The sequence below is a fragment of the Adiantum capillus-veneris genome, chromosome 26 (genome assembly GCF_014529385.1).
Source record: "Adiantum capillus-veneris isolate H3 chromosome 26, ASM1452938v2, whole genome shotgun sequence".
Taxonomy (NCBI): Eukaryota; Viridiplantae; Streptophyta; class Polypodiopsida; order Polypodiales; family Pteridaceae; genus Adiantum; species Adiantum capillus-veneris.
Genome location: NC_140956.1, coordinates 117350742 through 117373886, shown reverse-complemented (window position 1 = coordinate 117373886; position 23145 = coordinate 117350742). Strand labels below are relative to the sequence as shown.

At 40.1% G+C, this 23145-nt stretch overlaps 1 pseudogene; it reads left to right on the top strand.

The window, feature by feature from the left end:
- Positions 1-854: 854 nt before the first annotated feature.
- On the top strand, positions 855-3874 carry LOC147424050 (uncharacterized; annotated as a pseudogene).
- Positions 3875-23145: the final 19271 nt, after the last annotated feature.

Genomic DNA, 23145 nt, shown 5'->3' with positions numbered 1-23145 from the left:
GCAGCCAGGATAGCGAAAAATTAGTTGATAAAGCTAAAAATGCTCAGGCTAATCAACAAGTAGAAGACATTCATGATGATCAAGGAGATAAAGAGGCCACTAATGATGATAAGGATGTAGATGGGGGTATGAAGGACAATGAGAAGGTGACAGATGACAAGGAGGTTGAGGAGGTCATCCCACAAGCTATTATCAAGCCTCAAGGCTCCGAGTTTATCGACAGTTTAACCCTCAATAAAGGATGTATACCCCCTATGATTCCTCTTTGTAGGTGTTTGATAATGAGAGAGTACGAGAGCTTAGAAGGGACCTTTCTCTACTTAAGAAGGTTTTTGAAGAAGAAGGGTACCTTAAGATGAAAGGTATGTTCATCTTATCCATAAATCTTCCTGATGGTTCAAGTAGAGATGTTAATGAGGACATTACAAAAACTTGGGACAAGTATTGGCATATGGTTAACAAAGAGTTTGAGGATGAGCTTGAAAACAACGATCAATGGTCCATGTTGAAGGGAAAGATGTTCTTTGTCTGGGAAGGGAATCATCGAGCTGCCTCTTGGATGGAGAGCATAAGCGAGGTCTCACATAATGACAAGAAGAAACATGTGAGGGTTTTGGCACAATTTATTGTTCCTACCCAACAAGAGGAGTTGAGATTAATTGCTGCTCTTCAAAGATTGAACATGTAAGTCTTATTTTCATTTGTACATTAAATTTTGCTTTTTCTTTGTTTTAATGATACGTCTTGAGGAAAATTTTTTATGGTTTATTGTTTATGTAGAATGAATGAAGAAGCAATCATTAAGACCAACCTCAAAGACTACTTGTATCATACAAGTACCATTTGTTCTTTAGATGGATCTCAAATCACTGAAAATTTTATTGAGGCTGAACGAGTGTCAATGGAGAAAGCAAGGGCTCAAGAAGCACAATCAGGAAAGAGGGTTTGGTATCCTCTTACTCAATCTATCCTTGGTCCCATGGTTTATGGGGTATGTACTTAAATTTGTTAAGATTCTAATAATCTTTTGGGTTCTTGATACATTTTATTGAAATGGTGTATGCAGAATAAATGGAAGTCTGATTTACAGGTAGCATTAAATAAGATACCTCTTACTTTGTCACAAGATGAACGTGTGAGGGCTGAGATTCAAGCAAAGAGGAATGTTGTTAAAGCTTACAATAGACGCATGACTCGGGTGAGTACAACACTCTATTAAAAGTATAATAAAAAGATTTGTTTGTTTATTTTGTTTGGTTATTGTAGAATCTATCTGTGGTGAATCCTGCTAATGAAGAAGAATGGTTTCTAATTTTATGGAGTCTTCCTTTTGAGGATGAAAAATTCAAGATTACAATAGAGAAACTCTACTCTATATCTTGTGCTACATGTTCTCAAGAGCTAAAGATAAAAATGCTAAAGCTTTTGGGAGCAGATGAGAACTTTCGCCAAAGTTTTGGAATGCCTTTGGGAGATCATTTCTATATCCCTTGGTTGGCCAAGGAAGTATGGATGGATCAAGTCTTGGAGGATGCAAGAAGGCTTTTACAACAGGTTATAGATTTCACACATGGAGTTCACAAGGTGGTTTTGCCTCTAGATGTTCACTTGGAGTCGTATTTTGAAGACATTGTTAGTAGATATAGAGGAGTACTTTTTTACGAATTTCAAAAGGAGATGAATGTGGCTAATCCACCATCAAAGCATGTGGACTTGAAAAATTCTTCCCGTCAATTGGTCTATAGGTAATTCCTATGTTATGCATTTTTCTAAGTGACTATTGTTGTATTATATAAGTTCGTTTTATTATCTAATCATATTGTTGTAGGTTCTTGATGTATCTCATAAGAAGTAAGAAGATCACTTGCATGCCTGACATATGTAAAGCATGGACAATTATGTGTCCTCCTACATATAGTATGTACACCTCCACTATCTTCAGAGAGAACAATGATTCTGGTGGAGCCTTTCTTCTCACGGATTGGGAGCGTAAGCACTGCCCTTGGTGGATTGATATGAAGAAAGGTGAGTGTCTAGAAGAGAAGAAGGAGAATTATCTTCGTCATTTGAAGGGTGAATGTAAGTCCGACTCAGGGTCATCAGGAGAGATGACTGTTGAGCAAAGGAAGAAGATGGAGGAAGAGTTGAAAGCTCTCAAAGAAAAAGAAGATCAAGAAAGACAAGAGCAAGGCAAGAATCATGGAGGCCGTCCACCATCAAGCAAGGGTGGAATGTCAATCAAGGGTAAGTAAGTTAAATTGTTGGTGGGAACAATATGTTCTTGCTATTCTTTCTTTTGTTATGTCTTATGCTAATCATTATGGCATGGATTGATTTGAAGAAAATTGTGTTCTTTTTTTGATATGTGTTAGATACAAGAAACTTAGGAAGTTCTCATACCCAAAAGAATGTTGGAAAGGGAGCTTTGATTCATGCACCTTTGGCTAGTTTCCATTCCATTCAAAAGAAAGGAGACATAAAACAGTCAAAGGTTTGGATTTATGATTACATTGAGCTTGGCAACGAGTTCACTGCAAGAAACTTCAAGGATGGTTTTGTGGTGATGCGAGAGTATTTTGTTGGCTTGGGTGAACATGAGAAGATAAGAAATGGAAAACCTAGTGCATGGAGTGTTGATCTTACTGTTATTGATCTTCCTACTGGTAAGAGAGCTTTCAATGCTATCTTGTATACACCATGCATATACTTAGCTCAAATTGTTAACACTCAAATACAATAATTTTTCTTGTAGGTGGGCTTGTTCAAGGTTTTGATGGCATTCCTGCATGGAATGAGCTAATAGATGACCATGTCAAGTTTTCATTGGTGGTTGCATCTACAGTGATGGATGACATGGGTTGGGTGCTTGTTCTTTGTCCTAGCACCGCTCTTAGTCATGTGGAGCGCTTGGCCACACGCACAGGCGTAGAGCTGAGTTGTAGGTGGATCATGGAGAGCTCTGAGCCATTTTCATCATGAACAAAGAATGGGCATACACAAAAGGTAATAAAACATCCTTCAAAAAACATGAACAATTCTTTAAAAGAAATTTGATACATGCAAAATTGACTTTTTTATGTGTTGTTTCCATGGCTATGATAGATGAATGTATTCTATGCTTTGGCATTTCACAAGGCAGGAAGTAATCCTTCATTTGATCATGAGAGTGCTCAAAAGGTTTGTGTGTCGTTGTTTATTATTCAATGTGATTGTTTTTGCACTAAAATTCTTAAATGTTCATACATAGCTGCCTCATTTTCTTGTATGGTAGGTGGGGAGAGTCTTGCAACAAGATCTCTCAATGGAGATTATTAGTCACTACTTGCCATCGTCTACTCACACAGCACGCAATGGCAAGAATGGTGGGTGGAGAGGCATGTTAGAGAGGAGTGTTGCCCATATGCTATTGTTTTTAGAGGCCTTGTGCCCTAAAATAGGTACATGTTTGGAGCTTGGTGGTGGTACATGGCATTTATTAAAGGCGGCCATGCACACTTCTCGTGGTTGCTTGGTCGTGGAGAGTGATCTAGAGATATGTGAGGGATACTTGTCTCCTTTGGTACAGGGGTACTACGGTGCTCCGCAGGTTGCCGAGCTTGGAGATAGTGATGATAGCATGGATGATGTGGGGAATGATTTGGTTGTTGATGATGTGCCTTCAGACTAGTGATTTTGCTTTATTCATTATTTTATAGCACCTAATTTTTATTTTTTATGACATTATTATCCTATTGTGATTGATAGTGAGCTACCTTGCTATGCAGAGGCAATGGCAAGGCACATGGCGACCACCTATTCATATGACCAATCACTCGTGCGTGAGAGGCGAGGGCGAAGATGTATCTTCATTGATGACCACGCAGATTTGGAGTAGTCTTCTTTAGAGTGGATCTTATTTTTTTGCATGATCACTTAGATTCTTTTTGGGTGTGCAAAAACTTGATTCTAGCCATGCAACTACTATTGTCTTTTAGTTTTATTGACTTCTAAACTTTGAGAAATATGTATTTGGGCAAAACATTGCGTAAACTTTTGGACTGCATTAAGCTTGTTTTGTCTATGCAAACACTTGATTATGGGCTTGCAATATGCTATTGTCATTTGGTGTAGAGTGATGTTTTCTTTGAAGCCTCATAAGGATGTTGCATATATGGACATAACAATGCCGAGACTAGTGGACAATATCGTTATTGTCAATCTTCTTGTCATTCATTGATGATTGCTCAATATTAAGATGACACTAGCTAATTGTTTATTGTAAAATGTACTTTTTCCTATCACTCATTATTGAGTGCTCAAAATTGGGATGACATTAGGGTATACTTCAAATAAATTAGAAGTATTTTCTGTGTGTGCACGGGTGCATATTTCCCCTCAAAAATGCTCCCTTCCATTCTCGGCCTCTTTTTATAATATCACGCTTGACAGCCGTGTAAAATTCATTCGTAATGTGTGGGTATAGCATGGGCTTCGTGAACTCATGGGCTTGTAACACTAGATATCAATTTGAAAGACATATCTACTTACATTTTCATGACAGTTGGAAACTTTTTGAAATTGTATGATTGCTTCAAAATCCTCATGTGAGGTCTCTCATAAGGAGAGAATGTTTTTGGTAAAATAGTCTGTTACACAAACAAGAATCTGGCCGATTTTTAAAAGGAAAATACATGAACTTGAAATAGTGCTTAGTTAGGGTTACACACACATATGCAAGGTGGAGTGGTGACCCCTTGATCCTAGTGATTAGTAAGTATATGAATGCATGAAAGTTTGTTCTGACATATGTACATGCATATATATTGGATTAGTTGTACATGTGATGTCTATGAGGTTTGCTAAAACTTGTTGATTTCTCATCATTTCACTCTACAATTCCCTCCATGAGTTAGTCAGTCCACTTCTAAAGATGTCTAATTATGCGTATCTAAATAATTATCCACATCAAGGTGGAGCGGTGATCCCTTGATGATTTGATCATTTGAGCATTTGATGCTAGTGATCCTTGCAAGATATAGAACTCTAAATTATGTAGAACTTAAAAAAAAAACATTGTTTAAGCTCATTACAAGTTAAGAAATACACATGCACACATCCACATATATGTGTGCACACACACACAAACACACTTACACTCACACATAGATATATATTTTCATATAGAAACATACATAAATTGTTCACTTTTATATGTTGCTTGAGTAATTCCCTTGCTCGTGTTGCTCATGAAATTATGCTCGCATGACTGACGTACTCCATCCTCAGGGTTAGAAAAACATGATACATGAAGGTGCCAATTGCAAGGTTTTAACTCAATATCATGCTATGAGTGGTGGAAGCCTCAAAAATTCTACATTTGTTGCAACTCAAATGTAAGTTTTAAGGTTAGGTGCATATTTGTGTTGAAAAAAAAAGGGATTTTTATGGCCTTCAAAATGCAAAGTAATGTAGAGCCACTTTAAATATTATAAATGTAGATAGATTACTAAGCTTTTTGACTTTATAGTGCCAGTTTCAAGTCTCACAACTCACTCAAAAGTCTTTTCATTTTCTACCATCTAGTACTTACACTTCACTTTTGCATTTTATATTAAATGTTTCTTTAAGTTTTCTTCGAAATGAACCAAAGTGTGACACGTGGAGGCCCTCTCCTTCCTTGTAAATTTTAAGCTCCATGTATATAGTATAGATAGAAAATAAATCTTTCCCTTCACTTTTACATTTCATATTAGATGTTTTATAAGGTTTTCTTTGAAGTGAACCAATGAGTGACACTTGGAGATCCTCTCCTTACTTAAAAATTTTAAGCTCCATAATATATTGTATAGAAAGAAAAGTGGAAGAGACATTGGATACATTTTTAGCGATAAAATTGCTCTCAAGGAACTTTTTTGTGGCATCATTGCTTAGGGTCATGATGCCCCACATCTACTTTCCCTTTTCCAAAGGTAAGTGGAGACCACAATTGTTTATAGCTAGACAAAGATGGAATGGATTGGAACACTCTTTCTCAAAAAATCATGGGCTTTCTTGTTATCTCTCATTATCCCCCCCCCCCCCCAAACAAAAATGACTATAAAGGGAATAAATAAATTAAGTTAGTACTGAAAATTTTTATTAATTTTGGGAACTGTTTATACATTCTCAATGCCATGATATTGACACTGCATATACACATGAGCCAACAAAAAAAACAAAATCTTAAGAAGATTGTAAAATTTTAAATTGCAAAAGCTATGGGTGTGTAGTGCTTGATTTATGGAGCTTGTTGGTCTTTTCTGATCTGCAATTTGAGTCCTAGATGTTGAGTTACAGAGCTTTGAAGTTTTGCCACGGGCCGGGTTTGTGCCAGTTTGTCCGCTTTGGAAAGCATCCCATCTGGAGCTTTCAGATCCTTGCCAAGGTCTATATGCGGGTATATGGTGTATGAAGGCCATAGGAAGTGACGGCATGACGATCGGAGTCCGGATTGGGGAGATATTGAATGAAGTTGGCAGGTGGAAACGATCAGGGGGGATTTGGCAATTTTTTACAATTTTGATGCCCGTCGTTTGGAGGCCTCGGATAACTAGAATGTGGAAGGAGCAAGTGGAGTCAAAGTTTGATATGTGAGCTTTGAGGAGGGCTTGATGTCTCGGCAAGTGGAGCTTTGAGAAAGAATTTGTAGGGCAGTGAAAAATGGGGAAAAAAGGGGTATTTTGGAGATTTTCCAAAGGGAATGTGGTGACCTTGAAGGCCCTTGGGGGTGAGTTCACCCACTGTCACCAAGTGTCCACTTTAATCCCACATGAGGGGCGAGGAGTCACGATGGCGATCTATTTGGGTTGGGCCGTGTGCCCATTTAGAGACACAAGGAGGGAGAGAGAGAGCTCTCGTGTGATTGGTGATGGCCCTTGGGTGCTGCTTGCGGTCATGGGGGGTGGCACTCGATGGTTTTTTGGTTGATAGTGGCGACGGGCGCTCGTGTATGTTGCTTATGTAGTGGCCGATGGGGCCTTGTTCATGCACCCAATGGGCCAATTCTTTTTTAAGAGAGAGTGGGTGAGCACCGAAGGCGCCGTCGGTGCCCCCCTGAAGGGTGATTTCATGTGGAGATGGAAGGGGCAAAGATGAGAGAGAGATGAACTCAGAAATCCTACCAAGTGTCGGGCCATACATAGGGTGCTAAAATGGAGTATGACAATGTGTATGAAATGCAAAAAAATGCTAAAAGGGTCTCCAGTGGCATGCACGAGCCCAAAAAAATCAAACTTTTTTTGTTTTTTAAAGTTTGTAAGGCCCTATAAAAGGGAATTCACACACCTTTGGAAGGGTTTTTTGGGCCAATTGGGTTCTGGGAGATATTTTGCTACCTTGGTGAGCGTTGAGCCGTGCGGTCAGCTGCTGAGGTGTAACTATGGAGTTGGTATAGAGCCAGAGGGCTGTCAATTGGGATGCAAGCTCGCCGATGCTTGTATTGGCTTGGAGCTAGAACTGTGAATGGTTGGTTTATGTATAAAAAAGCCATGATTGTTGTAATCTATGTTGATTCCCCCTTTCCCCTTCTCTTCTTTGTTGTGTGCATGTGGTTTCGAGCGTGTGTCGGTAGTTGTGCCCCTCGATGGTCTGTTGTGCACAGAGGGATTGAGAGAGGTTGTGTGTGAGTGGAAGGAAGTTAATGGAGCTATACGGTATGATTGGGCTATGTTGTGTTGTTGCATTGAGTGTGTACGTACAGTGGTCTGCAAATGGAGGTTTTCCTATGAGTGTGTGAGTTTTGAAGGTGAACTCTAGTGGTTAGGGGTGTTGTATATATCCTGGGCTATAAAGAGGCGTATTGGTTGTGTGTTGGGTGTGTTCCCCTTTCCCCTTCCCATCGTCTTGTTATGTCAAATGTGAACAATAGCTAAGCCAAAAAAATATCCCAAGAAAGGATAGAGTCCTCACCTGAATCCATTCAAACAAGACAACAAATATGTTAGTCTTAAATGTGTATTACAGGTGTCAACATACTATATCAGTTGTTATCCATGTCCAACTTGCAAAGAAAAAAATTAACTTAAAACTACTATCCAAAGTGACCATGTCATCCATGTTGGAATTAGGGTTGCAGAGAAACGCACACAGCTTGGAGAAGACAAAGGAAGCTCAAGGCACACAACTGAGAGTGTATTACTTAGTGTGCAACGGAAAAGATAGATAGCCCTAGAGTGATGGGTGATGGGCGTATATACAATGCACGGGGGAAAAACCTCCTAAAGAGGGACAAAATGCCCCGACGGTCCTAGTGTGTTCACACACATCACTACCACATGTATATGGTAACAAATTCCCTCTGGAGTGATGCGGTGAACAAGAGCTGGCACATGAGTTAAGAGAAGTGCCATGCCCTGAGGACATGATCAGTCCACAAAGGGGAGCATGCCCAAAGCTTTGGGGAAATCTTCGAGCTTCTCATGCGACAATGCTTTGTGAAAAGAGCTGCAAGGTTGTCATGGGTTGGCACATAAGACAAGCTGATTTCTCCTCCTGAGAGCCTCTCCCTGACATAGTGGCAATGCACCTGAATGTTCTTTGTGCAAGCATGAAAGACTGGGTTCCTCGCAATTGCCAATGCGTTCTGACTGTCAGTGTAGATAGTGTTGGCAATGTCCTGTCCAACACCCAAATCAGCCATAAGGTGTCTGAGCCATACAACTCAACTGCAGCTGTGAAGACTGCCCTATACTCAGCCTTACAACTAGAAATGGCCACAATAAGTTGCTTCTTGCTCAACCATGATATACATGAACTGCCAAGCATGAAACAAAAACCACTAGTGGACACTCTTGTGTCAAGACAACCAGCCCAATCTGAGTCCGAAAAAGCATGTAAGTCTGGCAGAAATGATCCCCCCTTGGGATAAAACAAGCCAAGATGTAAAGTGCCTCTAAGGTAGCGGAAAATCCTCTTGATAGCCTGCCAATGCTTAGACCCTGGGCTATGCATAAATCTGCTAACCTGTGAGACTGCAAACTGAATATCCGGCCTCGTGTTGCATACATAAATGAGGTAGCCAGTAGCACTTTGGTAAAGAGTGACATCAACAAGATCACCAGCATCATGTAGACTCAACTTCAAACCTGTTTCCATGGGAGTGGCAATAGGTTTGCAATCCTCAAGTCCAAACTTACATAGTAATGTCTCTATGTAACTTTTCTGACATAAGTCAATACCACCATCACAGTGCTTACACTGTATACCCAAGTAATGATGCAACATCCCCAAATCTTTCATCTTGAAAGTAGCATTCAAAACTTAAATTCCACAATATGTCTCTCATTTGGTCTAGTGATCAGCAAATCATCGCCATAAATAACCACAATGAGAAGTACATCACCCTCACGATTTACATACAATGTGCTTTCTATTGTACTGTTACAAGAGCCTTGTTTGACCAAATGAGTGTCAGCTTTTTCATACCAAGGACGAGGAGATTGCTTCAACCCACACAAAGCCTTCTTACATCTCCACGCTTTTTCCTCTTGTCCTTTCTTGAAAACCCACGAGGCTACGTTACATAAACTTCCTCAAATATGTCACCATTCAAGAAAGTAGTAACAATGTCTAATTGATGTACATCCCAACCAAAATGAGCTACCAACGCACATAGAAAATGCACAATAGTCATACAACAAGTGGGAGCAAAAGTCTCTTCATAATCTATGCCTTTTTGTTGTGCATAACCCTTTGTGGCAAGTCAAGTCTTATGGCGATCAATCTCACCATCCGGCTTGCGTTTCAACTTGTAAACCCACTTCATACCAATGGTCTTTTTGCCAGGAGGCAAACCACATAAACTCCATGTGTCATTTTCTATAAGTGCATCGTATTCTGATTGCATGGTAGCCATCCAGTTTTTTGAATTTTGTGCTTCATCAAAAGACAGAGGTTCCTCAACATCATGTAAGCTAGACACAGCCAAAGCATAACAATTCATTGCATAAGATGCATGGTGAGAGCCTGAACGAGTACAACTAGACAAAGGTGCATCCAATTTACTGTCACGCAATGTATGCACCAGCCATTTTGGCATACCTCTAGCTTTCTCATTTTCATCCCTTTCCTCATCAAATACATCATGTACATCTGCATCAGTAATAGGCTGATCTGTAACATTTTTTGAAACCCCCATACGCTGTACATTTGCCTCATTAGAATTTACATTCAAACTTCCACCACTGAAAAGAGGCAACAAAGTCTCATAAATGTCCTATGAGCTTATATTACTGTCTCTAGTACATGACAGCAAGGGCGGATGATAAAACCTCTAACCTTTTCTTTCAGCACTATAACCAACAAAAATACATTTGACAGCCTTATTATCCTATTTTTTGCGATGTGTTTGTGGCACCAAAGCATATGCCAAACATCCAAAAACACGCATGTGCTCAATAGAAGGCTTTCTATCATGCCATTCTTCATATGGAGTAATAGACTGCAAAGCTTTTGTAGGACACTTGTTAAGTACATAAGTGGCACACATGATGGCCTCAAGCCAAAAAGAATGTGGAAAAGCTTGACTTTTGACCATACATCGTGCCATTTTTGTAAGTGACCTGTTTTTGCTCTCAGCAACACCATTTTTCTAAGGCGTATAAGGCACTGTACATTGGTGTTTTATCCCACGACTAGCCAGAAATTCATTAAATTCATGAGACATATACTCCCCCCCTCGATTGGAATGGAGGGTGCCCACAGTACATTTCGATACATTTTCAGCCATAGCCAAAAATTGTTTGAAGCACATAAAAACTTCAGACTTCACTTTAAGCGGAAATACCCATGCATGCCTGGAGTAATCATCAATGGAATTCATGAATTAAAGAAAATTGCCCAAGGATGGAGTTTGCATGGGCCCATAAACATCATTATGCACAAGCTGCAACCTGCATGTGGCCCTAACTGAACCATCCTTTGGAAACTTTAAACATTGCATCTTACCCAAAATACAGCCTTCACAAACATGTTTGACAGGTGCTTCAAGAGGCGACAAAGAACCAACCATATCAGATTTCTGCAAACGCAGCAAACTGGCAATATTTAGATGACCAAAACGTGCATGCCAAAGTTTTGCATCTGAAATAGCCCTTGAATCTGCAATTGCATTTGCAAAATTTTGTCCACACTTGTCATACAAAGTGAGCTTATATAGCCGACGGCACAAAAGCCCAGATGCAACAATTTCATCACCAAAATTGAGATCAAGAACTGTACATCTATCATCCACAAATTTGACTACAAGTCAAAGTCTAGCAAGTGCAGATACAAAAGATTCTTCTTGATCCCAGGTACATAAAGTGCATCAACAAGTGTAAAAGAACTGCCATTTGCAGCAATAAGCACAATCTTTCCAGCTCCCTGAACTGGATAAGAGGCATTGTTGGCACAAGTGATTAAATTCCCATGAGGGACAGACTCAAGAGAGGTGAACAATTCATGATGTGAGGTAATGTGCTTTGTAGCACCACTATCAAAATACCACACATGTGAATCTGTAGCAACTGACATGCATGCATCATGGACATCAGGATTGTAAGTGCACTCTGCACTTAAAGCCCATTCTACATCAACATCAGCATCACAGTCTCCTTTCACAGAAGACTCAACAATGGCTGCATTTGTAGTGGAACCAGCATTTGCAATAGAACCACCCTCTTCCTTCTTCGCCTCTTTGGCCTTCAACTTAGGACACTGCAAAAGTACTAGCAAAAGTCTGGTAAGAATCTGGCAAGGCATCAAGAACAATTTGCACAAGGGAACTGTCTGAAATGACTTCACCTTCAGAAATAAGTTGCTCATTGATATCCTTGACATGAGCAAGGAAAGTGTCCATATCATCTTCCTCATGCATAATCTTTGACTCCATCTCTTTACGCAACAAAGAAATTTTAGCCTCATTGTGACTTGCATAAAGACCAGCCAATATACCAAGCCTGTTTTGCAGATTTTGCTGAACAAATGTGAGGAACAATGGTGCACTTCACAGACGACACAATCAATGCATGAGCATGCGCATCCTTTACATCCCAACGAGATTGTTCTGTCGTAGGCAAAACAACTCTAATAGCAGCAATTCTTACAGCAAGTGTATGTTACATTTAATGGCATACAAACTTGTGTGTAGCAGAAATTAGTATGAACATAGTGGGCATTTCATTAGAATAGATTCCTAATGAGAATTACAAGAGTGCTTTGGTGGAGAGAGCAACAAAAAGCATAACACCTAGTTAGATAGCATCAACAATACTTTCAAAAGAGAGAGAAATTAATCTATTGACAACAGTTGAGGACCGGATTTGCATGGAGCTGGTCCCCCCCTCCAAAAGGCTTTGTATTATGGTTTCTCCCATCAAGAGAGACATTGTACAATACAATTCTTTGTGTTCCTTCAAGACTAGCTAGTGCAATGAAGATGAAAGCTTCAAATGCACTAAGCAAAACACTTAGCAAACACAACATTAATTATCCCCGGTCTCAGACCCAAGACCTCACACACCTTCGAAGATGGTGAGAGCTAGCAGGGTATGAGAGTAGATTGAGAGGAAGAAGGAGTATCTTACGAGAAAGATGTACATCTCCTCACATAATCACTTATATTAGCATAGCTTAGCTTAGTAATTAGCATGGTAGAGGAGATGAGCATGCATTGAAGCTTGGATCTTGGTTGGATTTGCATCCACATGCCAAGAGTGTGTCGATGTAGGCTTCTATCTCACAAGCTTGGAGTAGGTGATGAGCTCTCCATTAAAGCTTGGGAAGAGATAGTCTTCTTTTCTTCACACATGAGATTGTGTGAGTGTGTGTGTGATAATGCCTTGCAAAAATCAGCCCCCTCTCTCCCTTGGGCGAGCCCTCTTGCTATTTGCTCTTGCTCTACCCTCATTGGACCTCCCTAGGTCAAGCCAATGACTATTAAGCAGTATAAGTGATAGCCTTCTAACATGTGTCCCCCTTTCCCCTTTTGTGAGAGCTTTAGGTAATTTAATAATTCAACTAAACTCTCATTGGACCCCTTTGCCTCCTGGCCCATAGGAATCAGGCAAGCCATTGGGCTGCTGAATGCTCATTGGACCCCTTGGGAGACTGTCCAATAGTCTTCTAGAGGACTTAATTCTCATTGGTTCTTTTATTAAGTGTTTTTAAATTAATTAAACTAGATTTACTCTAGCCTAATTCTCATTGGTCCACCTCCAAGGCCATCCAATAGGAATTGGGTACACCTTGTGGGCATCTGGCCTAGGGAGCTGACATGTGTCCCTCATTCCCTTTGTGTAAAGGGAGCTTGTGTGTGTGTGTGTCTTTCTCTCTCATCCCCTACATGCAAGGATCGCCCCGTCCCAAGTAGGGATTGCAAAGAATTTTTTGTACACACACAAAGCATCCAATTCCCTTAAGGTTTGACCTTTGGACACAACCTTTGAATTTTGGAACCTTAGCATTTTGGAAGTCTTAATGGGCTGAACCTTAGGGTGTTTTTAGCCCATTGTTGCACATGGCTCTTTTGCAGATGGCCCCCCCTTTGGATCCCTATTTTCCCTCCTTTAGATCCCTATTATGGCCGGTCTGCTAGCTTAACCAATATTCTACCTTTTTCTCGCCTGGCACTTCCCCACATTAAATGATCAGTTTAACATGAGAAAATCATTTAGGAGAATTAGATATTGATTATTATTACATTACCTCTCTCTTGAAATCATAGTTGTCCTCGACTATGGTGTAGAGAAGATAAAGCATATTCATGAGTCCTTTTCTTAGCGGACCATGTGATTCATATATTACTTTCTCACGTAGTGAGTTAGTAACACATAGTCTATTGCCATAGAGAAGATAACCATCTTGTAAAGTAAATGGTTCTTCTTTCTTCCCTAATGCAAGGGCTGAAATCACATCTCTAAAATCGGGATCAATAGCATACTCATCTATCATTGAAGATAGATCATTGTGAGTTGCTATGGAAACCGCATTCACTCTCGGCCGTCTTGAGAGTGCATCAGCTACTTGATTATGCTTGCCAGCAATGTGAGCAATATGAAAATGAAATTGCGAAAGGAAATTTGTCCACCTCATTTGTTTGTTGGAGAGCTTGGTCTGCATCATGAAGTACTTAAGACTTTGGTGATCCGTTCGCAGAATGAAAGGAGTCCCCAATTAATAGTGCTTCCATGAGTCTAAGGCATGTAGAACTGCAAGGAGTTCCTTTTCATATATGCCTAGAGCTTGCTCAACAGGGTCGAGCCTTCGACTCTCATAGCCTATGGCGTGCCCTTCTTGGAGAAAAACAGCTCTAAGGCAATCACCACAAGCATCACATTGGACCTCAACTCTTACGGGTTTTGGGCTCAGGAGGTACTCAAGCTTAGTGAAAGCTTTTGTTGTGAAAGTCTCCAAATGGTTCCTTAGTAATATTTTGCAAATTTGCCCACAATAGCAGGTAATGTGATGGAGGATTACCGGATACCAAATCAATCTATGAATTTTAGTGATCGACTAAACCAGCTTATCAAACAAAACAATTGTCAAACTTGGTTCTACTCTTATGAACACTTGAGAGTGAGGTGTCTGTGTTAGATACATTCATATCTCATGCGAAAAAGCAAATAAGCATAATCGCACTTTATGTTTTCCTCATAGATGTAACTTTGATCAAATAATTGCTCTCACTTCGATTTGAGGGTCTTCTTAGGAGTTAGATTGAATTCCTTTACTCCAAAACTTCCTCAAGATAACAATGCATGCTTCTAGGGTAGACCACGTGTTGAGAATGTGGATGTAGAGGAGTTGAAGGAACATGAGGAACACTCCAAGAACATTGTTATTCGTGGGATTCCCAAAGAGAAGTTAGAGACACCTCCTTCTTTTTCCATTGTTATCAAATATTTCTTTAAAACCCACTTTGGCATGTGAAAAGTAATTGTTTACGGAGCACATAGAGTGGGCAAGCAAGGAGCTCCTCGCTCAGGAGAATGGCCAATCATATGCATCATGTTAGATTAGACAAAACGAAAGATTATCCTTGATAATAGTTGGATCTATTTGAGGCATACAAAATGTTTTGTATTTAAAGATCGCAGCATTAAGCAACAAAGTATGCGTTACAAGGCATATGAGGAGAGAAATAAAAAAATTAAGGAGAGCTCTCATGAAGAAAATGTGCCCAAATAGGAGCCAAGTCCATCAAGAAAATAGACATGCATGACCTAAGAGGCTGAGTTACAATTGAAAGAATGATTTTGGAACTGCAATGGATACCAATGGAATGCGGGAGTTGGCATAGATGAACCAACAAGCAAAGCCAATGTTGTACTTCTTGTTGAAACTTGGAAGCATGATACACAAAGAATTGATAGGTTGGAGGATTACAATGTACATTCATTGATGTGGTCAAAGAATCTCAAGCAATGAAGATAGCAAGGAGGGGTGGTATGTATGGTTAAGAAATGATTGAAAGATTTTGTATCAATTGTGAAAGATGACAAGCACAAGCGTTATGTATGGCTGAAAATTATGACACCAAAAAGAGCATCCATTTTTGTCGTCGGTTGCTACATTTCTCATCATGATTCTCCCTTTTATGCTTGCATGGATAGACATCAACCATTGTTTTATTCAAAGGAGGGCATTCTTTATTTTAAAGGCAAAGGTGATGCTATTGTCTTTGGAGATATGAATGCTCGCACAAAAACATTGCAACATGGTACTCAACAATTTGATATGGCATACATTTCAAGGGAGCTAGAGGAAGTTCACTTGTATGATCATACTTCAATGGATGAGAAAGAGCCAGATCACTATGGAAATTTACTTTTACACATAGCATGGGTATGCTCATTGATAATGGTGTATCTTTGTGGAGTGGAACCAATGGATTTACATGTAAAAAACATAATGGGGATAGTGTGCTTGACTATATGCCGCTCTCCAAAGCAATCATGTACTAGCTTCCTGCTTGGCCAATGGACCCCGAAATTAGACCATCATACCTTATGTATTGAACTTGCATGTGGAGAGTCAATCAAGCATGATAATCTTAGCCAAAGGGAAGAGAAGTTGTTACATGTATGGATTCAAACAGACACCAATGTACATTGGAATGGTTGAGCAAACATTATGCATGACAAAGCTTTAACATGATGCACCATTGGAAACTAAATGGGAATCTTTCAACATAGTTATTTGTTCTTGTGCTGAAGAATGTTTTTCCATAAAGCATGTCCATGATATCAACAAAGATAGATCACACAAAAGGTGGCTTGATAAAGAATGTCAAGATGATCAAAGTCCTTGATAAAGTTTGATGCAACTATGGACAAAAACAACTATCAAAGTCATTTGAGACATTGCTTCACATAGCAAAGAACATCCCCCTTCATACTTGGCCAAAAGTAGGTTCTCCTAATAGCATTTAGGGTCTTTGCATACCTAAGGTGTCTTGATGCTGGGCTATCATGAGCATCAAATAAGATTGCTTTCTCCAGTGATGGGTCCTTGGGTACACAAAACCTCTGTTGATAATAAATACATTCCTCCAAAAGAGAGTAATCCCTTGTTTGGATGTGTGTTGCTTTAGGCATCTTTCCTTGTTGAATTTGCAAGGACAACTGCTGATACTCTAGATCTGTTAAAGATGCTTCCTTAATCCTTTCCTAGATAGGGTTATTAGGTATAGAGATAGCATTAAGAAAATATTTTTGACTAAGACGATCCGCAACCACATTGTCCTTCCTAGGTTTATACTTTATGTTAAAGTCATATTCTTGAAGAAGTTCAATCCATCTCCTTTGCCTCATGTTGAGGTTTGGTTGCGTAAATATCCACTTCAAGCTTTTATGACCAGTGACTAGCTGAAATTTACAGGGAGTAAATAAGTTTTTACAAGTTCAAAAAAAGGCACGTGCATGTGGAAGATTTTGGAGAAACTTGAGGGGCAAGTAGGTTGAGAGTTTTGGTAACTTGAGCCTTCTGGACATGTACACACATTGTAGGCAACTATATGAGCAAGCAAATGTTGAAAAAATGCCAGTTTATGGTTCACTCCCATGTATGCCCTCCTTTACTATTGAGGATGTATGCAATGGGCTTGAAAAGTTAAGACACAAACACCATATATGCTCCTACTTCTTGAGTTGGGATCTCTTCCAATTGAAGTTATGGACATGGAAAGGGTTGCGGAATACATGATAAAGATGTGTCATAACCCCTCAAATCAACTTTCTACAATTGCATGGGAAGCAAGAAAAAAGTTCAAAAGACGCATAAAAGCAAGATCTTGAGCATGGAATCAATGCAAGATATCAAGAAGTTGTTTGGAATATGGGATGCATTATGCTTTAATTTCCTGTCAATAGCTTGCAATTGAACATGTCAGTTCAAAAGACGCATAAAAGCAAGATCTTGAGCATGGAATCAATGCAAGATATCAAGAAGTTGTTTGGAATATGGGATGCATTATGCTTTAATTTCCTGCCACTGACATGTTCAATAGCTTGCAATTGAATTAAACAGTCCAAAAATGATCCGTATAGCCCTGTACATCTTCATTTCGACCTTGTCAAATTAAATCCCATTGGAGTCGTGCTTTAGCTTTATATTGTGTGGGCAAAAATTGAGGTAAAAAGAGCTTTTTGAATGCATGCCAGGTACCTGGTCTTTTACCATGCTGTTTGGTGGCATTCCACCACAATGTAGCGCTACTGATGAGATTATTTGATGCACACTTTACCATTTCTCGTTCGGGAAAGTCTTCATCATGGAAATACTCATCTAATTGAATAACCCATGCTAGAACCATGCTAGCATTTAGTGCCATCAAAATCCTTGAAAGTGAAGGCTTTTTTGCTAATTTTGTTTTGCTTGGGTGCCGGTGTAGATTCTATGCGTGCAAAATGCCATTATTTATCTTCAAGCTCTTGCCTTCACATACATTCATACGTGAGAGATTGTTGCAGATTGGCAAGCTGCTCAGCAATTGTGGGTGTTTGGAAGGTGTGCCATGATTGCATGCTTTTTTTTCTTTTTTTCTTTTTTCTCTTTAGGCCAAAGAGTAATTCAATCTTGTTCCTAGATTTTCAAAGAGACCTTTCCCGAAATTACTGGTCATTCTAGGATCTCTATCTGACACGATTGATGTTGGTAATCCATGGTGTTTGAAAATCTGAAGATATGAAGAGAGTTGCCATTTGGTGTGCCTTAATAGTCTTTTTGACAAGAATAAAGTGTGCTTGTTTGCTAAACCTGTCGACTATTGTCCATATTCCCGTATTCCCATGGATAGACTTGGGTAATCCAAAGATGAAATCCATGGATATACTCTCCCATGGTGAATTTGGGATAGGAAATGACTAGAGTAAATCCAGGTTGCTTCCCTCTATCATATTTGGTCTTTTGGCATACTACGCATTTTGAAACATACTCTTGTATGTCCACTTTCATGGTAGGCCAATAGAAATAGGTTTCTACTCCTCGAAGAGTAGGTTGAATACCTCTATGTCCGCATATGGAGGAGCATGGGATTCATACATAACTTTTTCACGAATGGAATGGGTAACACATAGCCTATTGCCGTGGAGAAGATAACCATCCTACAAGGTGAATGGTTGCTTCCCCAGAGTAAGGGATGACATTATGTCTCTAAAATGATGGTCAATAGCATACTCGTCTATCATAGAAGATAGGTCATTTTGAGTAGCTATAGACACTGCATTAACTTTTGGTCGTTGTGAAAGTGAATCAGCCACCACTTGATTGTGATTACCAGCAATGTGAGCAATATGAAAATTAAATTGCGAAAGAAAATTTTCCCACCTCATTTGTTTTTCGGAGAGCTTGGTTTGTGTCATAAAATACTTGAGACTTTAAAGGTCGGTTCGTAGAATAAATGGAGTCCCCAATAGGTAGTGCTTCCATGTGTTGAGGGCATGTAGAAAAGCTAAAAGCTCTTTCCATAAATGCCCAAGACTCGTTCATCCGTATTGAGTCGTTGGCTCTCATATGCTATGGCATGCCCTTCTTGAACCAAAATTGCTCCAAGGCAATCACCACAAGCATCCAATTGGACCTCAAATGGTTTTGAGAGATATGGAAGCATGAGGACTGGTTGGGAGGTAAGCTTCTCCTTGAGCTTATCAAAAGAATTTTTCTCTTTAGCAGTCCATACATACTTAACGTTCTTCTTGGTTAAGTCATTTAGTGGTCCTGCTACTTGAGAGAATTTTGCTATGAAGCATCTATAGTATGCGCACATATCAATAAAGCTTCTTAGCTCATGTAGATTCTTTGGGTTAGCCCATGCTTTTAATACCTCTAACTTTGATGGATCCATATGGATACCATCTTGAGAGATAATATGACCTAAATATTGAATCTCTTGAAGAAAAAATTCACTTTTCTTTTGGTTGAGAACAAAGCTTATTCTCCCTCAATGCTTGAAAACTACTTGGAGATGCTGCTTATGTTCCTCCAAAGACTTGGAGTAGATTATGATATCATCAAAGAACACTCCAGTGAATTTGCGGTACGGTCTAAAAAATTTCTCCATTAGACGATTGAATGTAGCTGGTGCATTAGTCAAACCAAAAGGCATGACTAGATATTCATAAAGACCAAACGTTGTGCTAAACGCGGTCTTTAGGATATCTTCATCCACTATCCTTATTTGATGATAGCCACTTTTAAGGTCAATTCTACTGAAGTAGGTAGAGCCTTGTAGCTTATCAAATAGATCTTCTACCCGAGGCACGGAAAATATGTTCTTGATAGTGATGTGGTTTAATGCTCGATAGTCCACACACATACGGTATGTACCATCTTTCTTTTTCACTAAAAGGACTGGAGAACAAAAGGGAGAGGAACTAGGCCTCACCATCCCTTTGTCTACCAATTCCTGTACTTGCCTCATGATCTCCTCTTGTTGAGCTTGAGAGACTCGATAAGGAGGCTTGTTAGGTGGTGAGAAGGAGCTCAATACAATGGTCATCATCCCCTCATTTTGGAGGTAAGTCCATAAGGATATCATCGATGAACACATCTTGGAATCCTTTTAGAAAATTAGACAAGTCTAACTCTTCTTGATTCCTACCATTTACATTTGATGAAACATTAGGATCTTTTAGAGACTCTTTAACAAAAATCATATATGCAGAAACTGAGATCTTCATTGATTTATCAAAGGCAGGAGAATTTACAAGTGGAATAGTGCGACCACGCTCACTAGCATCTATGTACATATCTTTCCCCTGTAGGTGAAGTAGATTCTCCTTTCAGGGAACTTCATGTTGGCAGCCATGCGATCAAATCATGGTGCCCCTAGGATAGCATCCTCATGTTGGAGAGGAGAGATGAAGGAGTCTTCTTTGTCGACATAGCTTTGGACATGAAGCCTCAACTTCCCATTCAAGGGAGTAACGGAGGCTTGATGTCCCTTGAAAGCTGCATCAGACATCACCATGGCTCCCATCTCGAAAGCTTGAATGCTCAACTTGGTGGCCAACTTTGTGGATATGAAGATGTGAGTAGAGCCAGGGTCAAATAAGATGAAGGCATCATGCTCTCTTACATTTCCCCAAGCATAGGAAAGTGATGATCCTTTGTAATGAGCCTCCTCTTTTGGAGCTTCGATGGTGGAAGCTGTAGGAGTCTCATTGCGAGCATTCTTTTTGGGGCAAAAACGATAGTCGTGTCCTTGCTCCCCACACTTGAAACACTCATGACCTTACAAAAAGCTTCAAGTTCTTCAGGAGAGAGTTTGTTTTTACCTTTGTAAACTCCCTTCTCCTTGGACCGATTGTTGTTGTTGGAAGTGCCTTGGAAAGAATTGTGAGCATTGGTCTTTGCATTTGCATCATTTTTGCCTTTGGTGTCCCATGGGTTTGACATTACGTCCAGTCCCTTAATGGAAATTGATACGTGAAGCAACCATTTGGATTACTTCGCTAATAGTACCAGGCCGTTGAGAGTTGATGTATTCGGCCATCTCTTTAGGTAATCCTACACAGAATTGTTGTCTTTGCTCGGTAAAGTCTATCTTTTGAAAGACAGTAGCCTTGAGATGTAAATCCCAAAACTTGTCTACATACTTGTGGATAGACTCGTGAGAGAGAAGCTTCAAATTGCACCATTCGGTAAGCACTTTGTCCTTTGCATCGCTTGCAAGGAATTTCTTCATGATGGAAACTCGTAGAGTTTTCAATTTCTTTGGGGCTTCTCCGTTGCCATGAGCCTCCACCAAAGGAACGAGAAAGAAGTGAGTCTCCCGCCACCTCGGCGGAGATGGCTCACGAAGACAGCGGGCTAAACGCTCTCCATCACCACCAAAGCGGAGAAGAACATCGCACTCCTCTCCACATCATAATTCAAAGAGGGATGATAAAAAGCAAGAGAAGAAAAAGGCGAGAAAGAGGACACCCTCTTCTCCATCTTCTTCATCCTCTTCCTCTTATGAAAGTGATGGTGAAGACGCCGAAGATCAAGACAAGAAAAAGGCAAGAAAGAGGTCACCCTCTTCTCCACCTTCTTCAAATTCTTCACCTTCTGAAGAAAGCGATGGTGCAACCTTTGAACCATCAAAAAGAAGAGGCCATAGGAAATCCTATGCCGCATGGAAGAGGTCGTCCAAGTTGAAGAAATTCAAAGAGGGAGGGAAGAGCATCTCTTTCCTTACCTATGATGGTACCTTTGGTGCTATGGACAAAGTCTTGGCCTTTATCCAACAGTTTGATGTGGCGTTTGGAGATGAGGGATTCATGGAGTCCTCTAAGCTACGCCATGTAGCTATGCACTTTCAAAAGTCCGCCAAACAATGGTGGTCTAGCCTACGAGCCAACGGTGAAGCTCCACGAACATGGAAATCTTTAAGAGCTTCCATTATGAAGAAGTTTTTGGCCACCGATGCCAAAGATAAAGTACTCACCGAATGGCGAAGCTTAAAGCTCTCTCCCTATGAATCCATCCACAAATATGTAGACACGTTTTGGGACCTACAACTCAAAGCCACTGTCTTCAAAAAGTTGGTTTTTGGAGAGCAAAAGCAACAATTCTGTGCGGGCTTAACCAAAGAAATGGCGGAGTATGTCAACTCCCAAAGGCCACGTACCATATCGGCGGTAATACACCATACTATGGTGGCCTCTCGAATCAATTTCCAAACAGGGGCTAAAAGAAATAATAAGACCACGGAAAACAAGGGTTCCAACGAGCCTAAGGGGAAGGACAATGTCCAAAAGTCTCCTAAGGGCAACTCCAACAAAGCTAAAGAGAAGGGACTTTACAAAGGTAAGAACAAAATCTCTCCTGAAGAGCTTGACCGTTATCGTAAGGATAACCGGTGTTTCAAGTGCGGTGAACAAGGGAATGCGTACCGCGCTTGTCCCCAAAAGAACAACCGCCAAGATCCTCCTAGAGCTTCCTTGGTTGAAATCCAAGAGGAGGAGACTCACCAAACTCACCACAAAGGATCTCCTCTATGCCATGCTTGGGGAAAGGTAAGAGAACATGATGCTTTTATTCTCTTTCTACTAACAATTTTATATCTATAGAGTTGGCCACCAAGCTAGGCATACAAGATTACGAGATGGGAGATGTCCTACCCGCAGACAATGCTTTCAAGGATCAAGAAGCTTCAGTCACTCCCTTAATGGGGAAATTGAGGCTTCATGTTCAAAGCTATGTGGACAAAGAGGACTTCTTTATCTCTCCTCCCAAGCATGAGGATGTAATCCTAGGGGCACCATGGTTTGATCGCCTGGCTGCCAATGTTAAATTCCCTGAAAGGAGAATCTCCTTTAAGTTTAGGGAAAAAGACATGTATATAGATGCTAAGGAAATGGGTAACACTATCCCCATTGTACATACACCAGCTTTCAACAAGTCAATAAAGAGCTCTATTTCCGTGTACATGATTTTTGTTAAAGATTCTCAAAATGAACCTAATGCTTTAGCAAAAGAAAATAAAAGCAACCAAAAGGAATTAGAGTTATCCAATTTTCTCAAGGGGTTTCAAGATGTTTTTATTGACGACATCCCTTGTGAGGTACCTCCTAAACGAGGTAATGATGACCATGCAATTGAACTTCTTCCAGGAAGTTCACCGCCTAACAAACCTCCTTATAGAGTTTCTCAAGCTCAACAAGA